Consider the following 10425-nt stretch of genomic DNA (forward strand, 5'->3'; position numbering starts at 1 on the left):
AACATTTTTGAAAACTACAAGTCTCATGCGTTTTAGTGGTAAAAAAATAATTTAAAAAATCGTTCGGGAAATGAGTTTACACCCTGGGTACTTTCTTTGTATACTTTTGACTATACGGGCCGAGTCTGGGATTTACGGGAAATTGCAGGTTTTCGTTTGCCGGCGATTAAACTTCTTTTATTCAGCGTCTTATCAAAAATGAAACATTTTTGAAAACTACAAGTCTCATACGTTTTAGTGGTGAAAAAATAATTTAAAAATTCGTTCGGGAAATGAGTTTACTCACTGGGCACTTTCCTTGTATACTTTTAACTATACGGGCCGAGTCAGGGATTTACGGGAAATCGCGGGTTTTCGTTTGCCGGCGATTAAACTTCTTTTATTCAGCGTCTCATCAAAAATGAAAACATTTTTAAAAACTACAAGTCTCATGGGTTTTAGTGGTGAAATAAAAATTTAAAAAATCGTTTGGGAAATGAGTTTACTCACTGGGTACTTTCTTTGTATACTTTTGACTATACGGGCCGAGTCCAGGATTTACGGGAAATCGCAGGTTTTCGTTTGCCGGCGATTTAACTTCTTTTATTCAGCGTCTCATCAAAAATGAAAACATTTTTAAAAACTACAAGTCTTATGCGTTTTAGTGGTGAAAAAATAATTTAAAAAATCGTTCTGGAAATGAGTTTACTCCCTGGGTACTTTCTTTGTATAGTTTTGACTATACGGGCCGAGTCCGGGATTTACGGGAAATCGCAGGTTTTCGATTGCCGGCGATTAAACTGCTTTTATTCAGCGTCTAATCAAAAATGAAAACATTTTTAAAAACTACAAGTCTCATACGTTTTAGTGGTGAAAAAATAATTTAAAAATTCGTTCGGGAAATGAGTTTACTCACTGGGCACTTTCTTTGTATACTTTTAACTATACGGGCCGAGTCAGGGATTTACGGGAAATGGCGGGTTTTCGTTTGCCGGCGATTAAACTTCTTTTATTCAGCGTCTCATCAAAAATGAAAACATTTTTAAAAACTACAAGTCTCATGGGTTTTAGTGGTGAAATAAAAATTTAAAAAATCGTTTGGGAAATGAGTTTACTCACTGGGTACTTTCTTTGTATACTTTTGACTATACGGGCCGAGTCCAGGATTTACGGGAAATCGCAGGTTTTCGTTTGCCGGCGATTTAACTTCTTTTATTCAGCGTCTCATCAAAAATGAAAACATTTTTAAAAACTACAAGTCTTATGCGTTTTAGTGGTGAAAAAATAATTTAAAAAATCGTTCTGGAAATGAGTTTACTCCCTGGGTACTTTCTTTGTATAGTTTTGACTATACGGGCCGAGTCCGGGATTTACGGGAAATCGCAGGTTTTCGATTGCCGGCGATTAAACTGCTTTTATTCAGCGTCTAATCAAAAATGAAAACATTTTTAAAAACTACAAGTCTCATGCGTTTTAGTGGTGAAAAAATAATTTAAAAAATCGTTCGGGAAATGAATTTACTCCCTGGGTACTTTCTTTGTATACTTTTGACTATACGGGCCAAGCCGGGATTTACGGGAAATCGCGGGTTTTCGTTTGCCGACGATTAAATTTCTTTTATTCAGCGTTTCATCAAAAATGAAAACATTTTTAAAAGCTACAAGTCTTATGCGTTTTAGTGGTGAAAAAATAATTTAAAAAATCGTTCTGGAAATGAGTTTACTCCCTGGGTACTTTCTTTGTATACATTCGACTATACGGGCCAAACCCGGGATTTACGGGAAATCGCGGGTTTTCGTTTTCCGGCGATTAAACCTCTTTCATTAGGCGTCTCATCAAAAATGAAAACATTTTTGAAAACTACAAGTCTCATGCGTTTTAGTGGTGAAAAAAAAATTTAAAAAATCGTTCGGGAAATGAGTTTACTCCCTGGGTACTTTCTTTGTATACATTCGACTATACGAGCCAAGCCCCGGATTTACGGGAAAACGCGGGATTTCGTTTGCCGGCGATTAAACTTCTTTTATTCAGCGTCCCATCAAATATGAAAATATTTTTGAAAACTACCAGTCTCATGCGTTTAATGGTAGAAAAATAATATAAAAAATCGTTCGGGAAATGAGTTTACTCCCTGGGTACTTTCTTTGTATACTTTTGACTATACGGTCGAGTCCGGGGTTTACGGGAAATGGCGGGTTTTTGTTTGCCGGCGATTAAACTTCTTTTATTCAGCGTCTCATCAAAAATGAAAACATTTTTGAAAACTACAAGTCTCATGCGTTTTAGTGGTGAAAAAATAATTTAAAAAATCGTTTTGGAAATGCGTTTACTCCCTGGTTACTTTCTCTGTATACTTTTGATTATACGGTTCCAGTCCGGGGTTTACGGGAAATGGCGGGTTTTCGTTTGCCGGCGATTAAACTTCTTTTATTCAGCGTCTTATCAAAAATGAAAACATTTTTGAAAACTACAAGTCTCATGCGTTTTAGTGGTGAAAAAATAATTCAAAAAATCGTTTTGGAAATGCGTTTACTCACAGGGTACTTTCTTTGTATACATTCGACTATACGGGCCAAGCCCGGGATTTACGGGAAATCGCGGGTTTTCGTTTGCTGGCGATTAAACCACTTTCATTAAGCGTCTCATCAAAAATGAAAATATTTCTGAAAACTACAAGTCTCATGCGTTTTAGTGGTGAAAAAATAATTTAAAAAATCGTTCGGGAAATGAGTTTACTCACAGGGTACTTTCTTTGTATACATTCGACTATACGGGCCAAGCCCGGGATTTACGGGAAATCGCGGGTTTTCGATTGCCGGCGATTAAACCTCTTTCATTAAGCGTCTCATCAAAAATGAAAACATTTTTGAAAACTACAAGTCTCATGCGTTTTAGTGGTGAAAAAAGAATTTAAAAAATTGTTCGGGAAATGAGTTTACTCCCTGGGTACTTTCTTTGTATACTTTGGACTATACGGGCCGAGTCCGGGATTTACGGGAAATCGCGGATTTTCGTTTGAGGGCGATTAAACTTCTTTTATTCAGCGTCTTATCAAAAATGAAAACATTTTTGAAAACTACAAGTCTCATGCGTTGTAGTGGTGAAAAAATAATTTAAAAAATCGTTCGGAAAATGAGTTTACTCCCTGGGTACTTTCTTTGTATACTTTTGACTATACGGGCCGAGTCCGGGGTTTACGGGAAATGGCGGGTTTTCGTTTGCCGGCGATTAAACTTCTTTTATTCAGCGTCTCATCAAAAATGAAAACATTTTTAAAAACTATAAGTCTCATGGGTTTTAGTGGTGAAATAATAATTTAAAAAATCGTTCGGGAAATGAGTTTACATCCCGGGTACTTTCTTTACTATACGGGCCGAGTCCGGGATTGACGGGAACTCGCAGGTTTTCGTTTGCCGGCGATTAAACTTCTTTTATTCAGCGTCTCATAAAAATTGAAAACATTTTTGAAAACTACAAGTCTCATGCGTTTTAGTGGTGAAAAAATATTTTAAAAAATCGTTCGGGAAATGAGTTTACTCCCTGGGTACTTTCTTTGTATACTTTTGACTATACGGGCCGAGTCCGGGATTTACGGAAAGTCGCGGGTTTTCGTTTGCCGGCGTTTAAACTTCTTTTATTCAGCGTCTCATCAAAAATGAAAACATTTTTAAAAACTACAAGTCTCATGGGCTTTAGTGGTGAAATAATAATTTAAAAAATCGTTCGGGAAATGAGTTTACACCCTGGGGACTTTCTTTGTAAACTTTTGACTATACGGACCGAGTCCGGGATTTACGGGAAATCGCGGGTTTTCGTTTGCCGGCGATTAAACTTCTTTTATTCAGCGTCTCATCAAAAATGAATACATTTTTGAAAACTACAAGTCTCATGCGTTTTAGTGGTGAAAAAATAATTTAAAAAATCGTTCGGGAAATGAGTTTACTCCCTGGGTACTTTCTTTGTATACTTTTGACTATGCGGGCCGAGTCCGGGGTTTACGGGAAATGGCGGGTTTTCGTTTGCCGGCGATGAAACTTCTTTTATTCAGCGTCTCATCAAAAATGAAAACATTTTTGAAAACTACAAGTGTCATCCGTTTTAGTGGTGAAAAAATAATTTAAAAAATCGTTCGGGAAATGAGTTTACATCCCGGGTACTTTCTTTACTATACGGGCCGAGTCCGGGATTTACGGGAAATCGCAGGTTTTCGTTTGCCGGCGATTAAACTTCTTTTATTCAGCGTCTCATCAAAATTGAAAACATTTTTGAAAACTACAAGTCTCATGCGTTTTAGTGGTGAAAAAATATTTTAAAAAATCGTTCGGGAAATGAGTTTACTCCTTGGGTACTTTCTTTGTATACTTTTGACTATACGGGCCGAGTCCGGGATTTACGGAAAGTCGCGGGTTTTCGTTTGCCGGCGTTTAAACTTCTTTTATTCAGCGTCTCATCAAAAATGAAAACATTTTTAAAAACTACAAGTCTCATGGGCTTTAGTGGTGAAATAATAATTTAAAAAATCGTTCTGGAAATGATTTTACACCCTGGGGACTTCCTTTGTATACTTTTGACTATACGGGCCGAGTCCGGGATTTACGGGAAATCGCGGGTTTTGGTTTGCCGGCGATTAAACTTCTTTTATTCAGCGTCTCATCAAAAATGAATACATTTTTGAAAACTACAAGTCTCATGCGTTTTAGTGGTGAAAAAATAATTTAAAAAATCGTTCGGGAAATGAGTTTACTCCCTGGCTACTTTCTTTGTATACTTTTGACTATGCGGGCCGAGTCCGGGGTTTACGGGAAATGGCGGGTTTTCGTTTGCCGGCGATTAAACTTCTTTTATTCAGCGTCTCATCAAAAATGAAAACATTTTTGAAAACTATAAGTGTCATGCGTTTTAGTGGTGAAAAAATAATTTAAAAAATCGTTCGAGAAATGAGTTTACTCCCTGGGTACTTTCTTTGTATACTTTTGATTATACGGGCCGAGTCCAGGGTTTAGGGGAAATGGCGGGTTTTCGTTTGCCGGCGATTAAACTTATTTTATTCAGCGTCTCATCAAAAATGAAAACATTTTTAAAAACTACAAGTCTCATGGGCTTTAGTGGTGAAATAATAATTTAAAAAATCGTTCGGGAAGTGAGTTTACACCCTGGGTACTTTCTTTGTATACTTTTGATTATACGGGCCGAGTCCGGGATTTACGGGAAATCGCAGGTTTTCGTTTGCCGGCGATTAAACTTCTTTTATTCAGCATCTCATCAAAAATGAATACATTTTTGAAAACTACAAGTCTCATGCGTTTTAGTGGTGTAAATATAATTTAAAAAATCGTTCGGGAAATGAGTTTACTCCCTGGGTACTTTCTTTGTATACTTTTGACTATGCGGGCCGAGTCCGGGGTTTACGGGAAATGGCGGGTTTTCGTTTGCCGGCGATTAAACTTCTTTTATTCACCGTCTCATCAAAAATGAAAACATTTTTGAAAGCTACAGGTGTCATGCGTTTTAGTGGTGAAAAAATAATTTAAAAAATCGTTCGGGAAATGAGTTTACTCCCTGGGTACTTTCTTTGTATACTTTTGATTATACGGGCCGAGTCCAGGGTTTACGGGAAATGGCGGGTTTTCGTTTGCCGGCGATTAAACTTCTTTTATTCAGCGTCTCATCAAAAATGGAAACATTTTTAAAAACTACAAGTCTCATGGGCTTTAGTGGTGAAATAATAATTTAAAAAATAGTTCGGGAAATGAGTTTACACCCTAGTTACTTTCTTTGTATACTTTTGACTATACGGGCCGAGTCCGGGATTTACGGGAAATCGCAGGTTTTCGTTTGCCGGCGATTAAACTTCTTTCATTCAGCGTCTCATCAAAAATGAAAACATTTTTAAAAACTACAAGTCTCATGCGTTTTAGTGGTGAAAAAATAATTTAAAAAATCGTTCGGGAAATAAGTTTACTCCCTGGAGACTTTCTTTGTATACATTCGACTATACGGGCCAAGCCCGGGATTTACGGGAAATCGCGGGTTTTCGTTTCCCGGCGATTAAACATCTTTCATTAAGCGTCTCATCAAAAATGAAAACATTTCTGAAAACTACAAGTCACATGCGTTTTAGTGGTGAAAAAATAATTTAAAAAATCGTTCGGGAAATGAGTTTACTCCCTGGGTACGTTCTTTGTATACTTTTGACTATACGGGCCGAGTCCGGGATTTACGGGAAATCGCAGGTTTTCGTTTGCCGGCGATTAAACTTCTTTTATTCAGCGTCTTATCAAAAATGAAAACATTTTTAAAAACTACAAGTCTCATGGGCTTTAGTGGTGAAATAATAATTTAAAAAATCGTTTGGAAAATTAGTTTACTCCCTGGGTACTTTCTTTGTATACTTTTGACTATACGGACCGAATCCGGGATTTACGGAAAATCGCAGGTTTTCGTTTGCCGGCGATTAAACTTCTTTTATTCAGCCTCTCATCAAAAATGAAAACATTTTTGAAAACTACAAGTCTCATGCGTTTTAGTGGTGAAAAAATAAATTAAAAAATCGTTCGAGAAATGAGTTTACTCCCTGAGTACTATCTTTGTATGCTTTTGACTATACGGGCCAAGCCCGGGATTTACGGGAAATCTCGGGTTTTCGTTTGCCGGCGATTAAACTTCTTTTATTCAGCGTCTCATCAGAAATGAAAACATTTTTGAAAACTACAAGTCTTATGCGTTTTAGTGGTGAAAAATTAATTTAAAAAATCGTTCTGGAAATGAGTTTACTCACAGAGTTTTTTCTTTGTATACATTCGACTATAAGGGCCAAGCCCGGGATTTACGGGAAATCGCGGGTTTTCGTTTGCCGGCGATTAAACCTCTTTCATTAAGCGTCTCATCAAAAATGAAAACATTTTTGAAAACTACAAGTCTCATTCGTTTTAGTGGTGAGAAAAAAATTTAAAAAATCGTTCGGGAAATGAGTTTACTCCCTGGGCACTTTCTTTGTATACATTCGACTATACGGGCCAAGCCCGGGATTTACGGGAAATCGCGGGATTTCGTTTGCCGGCGATTAAACCTCTTTGATTAAGCGTGTCATCAAAAATAAAAACATTTTTGAAAACTACAAGTCTCATGGGATTTAGTGGTGAAATAATAATTAAAAAAATCGTTCGGGAAATGAGTTTACACCCCGGGTACTTTCTTTGTATACTTTTGACTATACGGGCCGAGTCCGGGATTTACGGGAAATCGCAGGTTTTCGTTTGCCGGCGATTAAACTTCTTTTATTAAGCGTCTCATCAAAAATGAAAACATTTTTGAGAACTACAAGTCTCGTGCGTTTTAGTGGTGAAAAAATAATTTAAAAAATCGTTCGGGAAATGAGTTTACTCCCTGGGTACTTTCTTTGTATACTTTTGACTATACGGGCCGAGTCCGGGATTTACGGGAAATCGCAGGTTTTCGTTTGCCGGCGATTAAACTTCTTTTATTAAGCGTCTCATCAAAAATGAAAACATTTTTGAAAACTACAAGTCTCATTCGTTTTAGTGGTGAAAAAAAAATTTAAAAAATCGTTCGGGAAATGAGTTTACTCCCTGGGTACTTTCTTTGTATACATTCGACTATACGGGCCAAGCCCGGGATTTACGGGAAATCGCGGGATTTCGTTTGCCGGCGATTAAACCTCTTTTATTAGGCGTGTCATCAAAAATCAAAACATTTTTGAAAACTACAAGTCTCATGGGATTTAGTGGTGAAATAATAATTAAAAAAATCGTTCGGGAAATGAGTTTACACCCCGGGTACTTTCTTTGTATACTTTTGACTATACGGGCCGAGTTCGGGATTTACGGGAAATGGCGGGTTTTCGTTTGCCGGCGATTAAACTTCTTTTATTCAGCGTCTCATCAAAAATGAAAACATTTTTGAGAACTACAAGTCTCGTGCGTTTTAGTGGTGAAAAAATAATTTAAAAAATCGTTCGGGAAATGAGTTTACTCCCTGGGTACTTTCTTTGTATACTTTTGACTATACGGGCCGAGTCCGGGATTTACGGGAAATCGCAGGTTTTCGTTTGCCGGCGATTAAACTTCTTTTATTAAGCGTCTCATCAAAAATGAAAACATTTTTGAAAACTACAAGTCTCATTCGTTTTAGTGGTGAAAAAAAAATTTAAAAAATCGTTCGGGAAATGAGTTTACTCCCTGGGTACTTTCTTTGTATACATTCGACTATACGGGCCAAGCCCGGGATTTACGGGAAATCGCGGGATTTCGTTTGCCGGCGATTAAACCTCTTTTATTAGGCGTGTCATCAAAAATCAAAACATTTTTGAAAACTACAAGTCTCATGGGATTTAGTGGTGAAATAATAATTAAAAAAATCGTTCGGGAAATGAGTTTACACCCCGGGTACTTTCTTTGTATACTTTTGACTATACGGGCCGAGTTCGGGATTTACGGGAAATGGCGGGTTTTCGTTTGCCGGCGATTAAACTTCTTTTATTCAGCGTCTCATCAAAAATGAAAACATTTTTAAAAACTATAAGTCTCATGGGTTTTAGTGGTGAAATAATAATTTAAAAAATCGTTCGGAAAATGAGTTTACCCCCTGCGTAATTTATTTGTATACTTTTGACTATACAGGCCGAGTCCGGGGTTTACGGGAAATGGCGGGTTTTCGTTTGCCGGCGATTAAACTTCTTTTATTCAGCGTGTCATCAAAAATAAAAACATTTTCGAAAACTACAAGTCTCATGGGATTTAGTGGTGAAATAATAATTAAAAAAATCGTTCGGGAAATGAGTTTACACCCCGGGTACTTTCTTTGTATACTTTTGACTATACGGGCCGAGTCCGGGATTTACGGGAAATCGCAGGTTTTCGTTTGCCGGCGATTAAACTTCTTTTATTAAGCGTCTCATCAAAAATGAAAACATTTTTGAAAACTACAAGTCTCGTGCGTTTTAGTGGTGAAAAAATAATTTAAAAAATCGTTCGGGAAATGAGTTTACTCCCTGGGTACTTTCTTTGTATACTTTTGACTATACGGGCCGAGTCCGGGATTTACGGGAAATCGCAGGTTTTCGTTTGCCGGCGATTAAACTTCTTTTATTAAGCGTCTCATCAAAAATGAAAACATTTTTGAAAACTACAAGTCTCATTCGTTTTAGTGGTGAAAAAAAAATTTAAAAAATCGTTCGGGAAATGAGTTTACTCCCTGGGTACTTTCTTTGTATACATTCGACTATACGGGCCAAGCCCGGGATTTACGGGAAATCGCGGGATTTCGTTTGCCGGCGATTAAACCTCTTTTATTAAGCGTGTCATCAAAAATCAAAACATTTTTGAAAACTACAAGTCTCATGGGATTTAGTGGTGAAATAATAATTAAAAAAATCGTTCGGGAAATGAGTTTACACCCCGGGTACTTTCTTTGTATACTTTTGACTATACGGGCCGAGTTCGGGATTTACGGGAAATGGCGGGTTTTTGTTTGCCGGCGATTAAACTTCTTTTATTCAGCGTCTCATCAAAAATGAAAACATTTTTAAAAACTATAAGTCTCATGGGTTTTAGTGGTGAAATAATAATTTAAAAAATCGTTCGGAAAATGAGTTTACCCCCTGCGTAATTTATTTGTATACTTTTGACTATACAGGCCGAGTCCGGGGTTTACGGGAAATGGCGGGTTTTCGTTTGCTGGCGATTAAACTTCTTTTATTCAGCGTCTCATCAAAAATGAAAACATTTTTAAAAACTATAAGTCTCATGGGTCTTAGTGGTGAGAAAAAAATTTAAAAAATCGTTCGGGAAATGAGTTTACTCCCTGGGTACTTTCTTTGTATTCATTCGACTATACGGGCCAAGACCGCGATTTACGGGAAATCGCGGGATTTCGTTTGCCGGCGATTAAACCTCTTTTATTAAGCGTGTCATCAAAAATGAAAACATTTTTGAAAACTACAAGTCTCATGGGATTTAGTGGTGAAATAATAATTAAAAAAATCGTTCGGGAAATAAGTTTACACCCCGGGTACTTTCTTTGTATACTTTTGACTATACGGGCCGAGTCCAGGATTTACGGGAAATCGCAGGTTTTCGTTTGCCGGCGATTAAACTTCTTTTATTAAGCGTCTCATCAAAAATGAAAACATTTTTGAAAACTACAAGTCTCATGCGTTTTAGTGGTGAAAAAATAATTTAAAAAATCGCTCGGGAAATGAGTTTACTCCCTGGGTACTTTCTTTGTATACTTTTGACTATACGGGCCGAGTCCGGGATTTACGGGAAATCGCAGGTTTTCGTTTGCCGGCGATTAAACTTCTTTTATTCAGCGTCTCATCAAAAATGAAAACATTTTTGAAAACTACAAGTCTCATTCGTTTTAGTGGTGAGAAAAAAATTTAAATAATCGTTCAAGAAATGAGTTTACTCCCTGGGTACTTTCTTT

This window comes from Hydractinia symbiolongicarpus, chromosome 2, assembly GCF_029227915.1.
Source record: "Hydractinia symbiolongicarpus strain clone_291-10 chromosome 2, HSymV2.1, whole genome shotgun sequence".
Classification (NCBI taxonomy): Eukaryota; Metazoa; Cnidaria; class Hydrozoa; order Anthoathecata; family Hydractiniidae; genus Hydractinia; species Hydractinia symbiolongicarpus.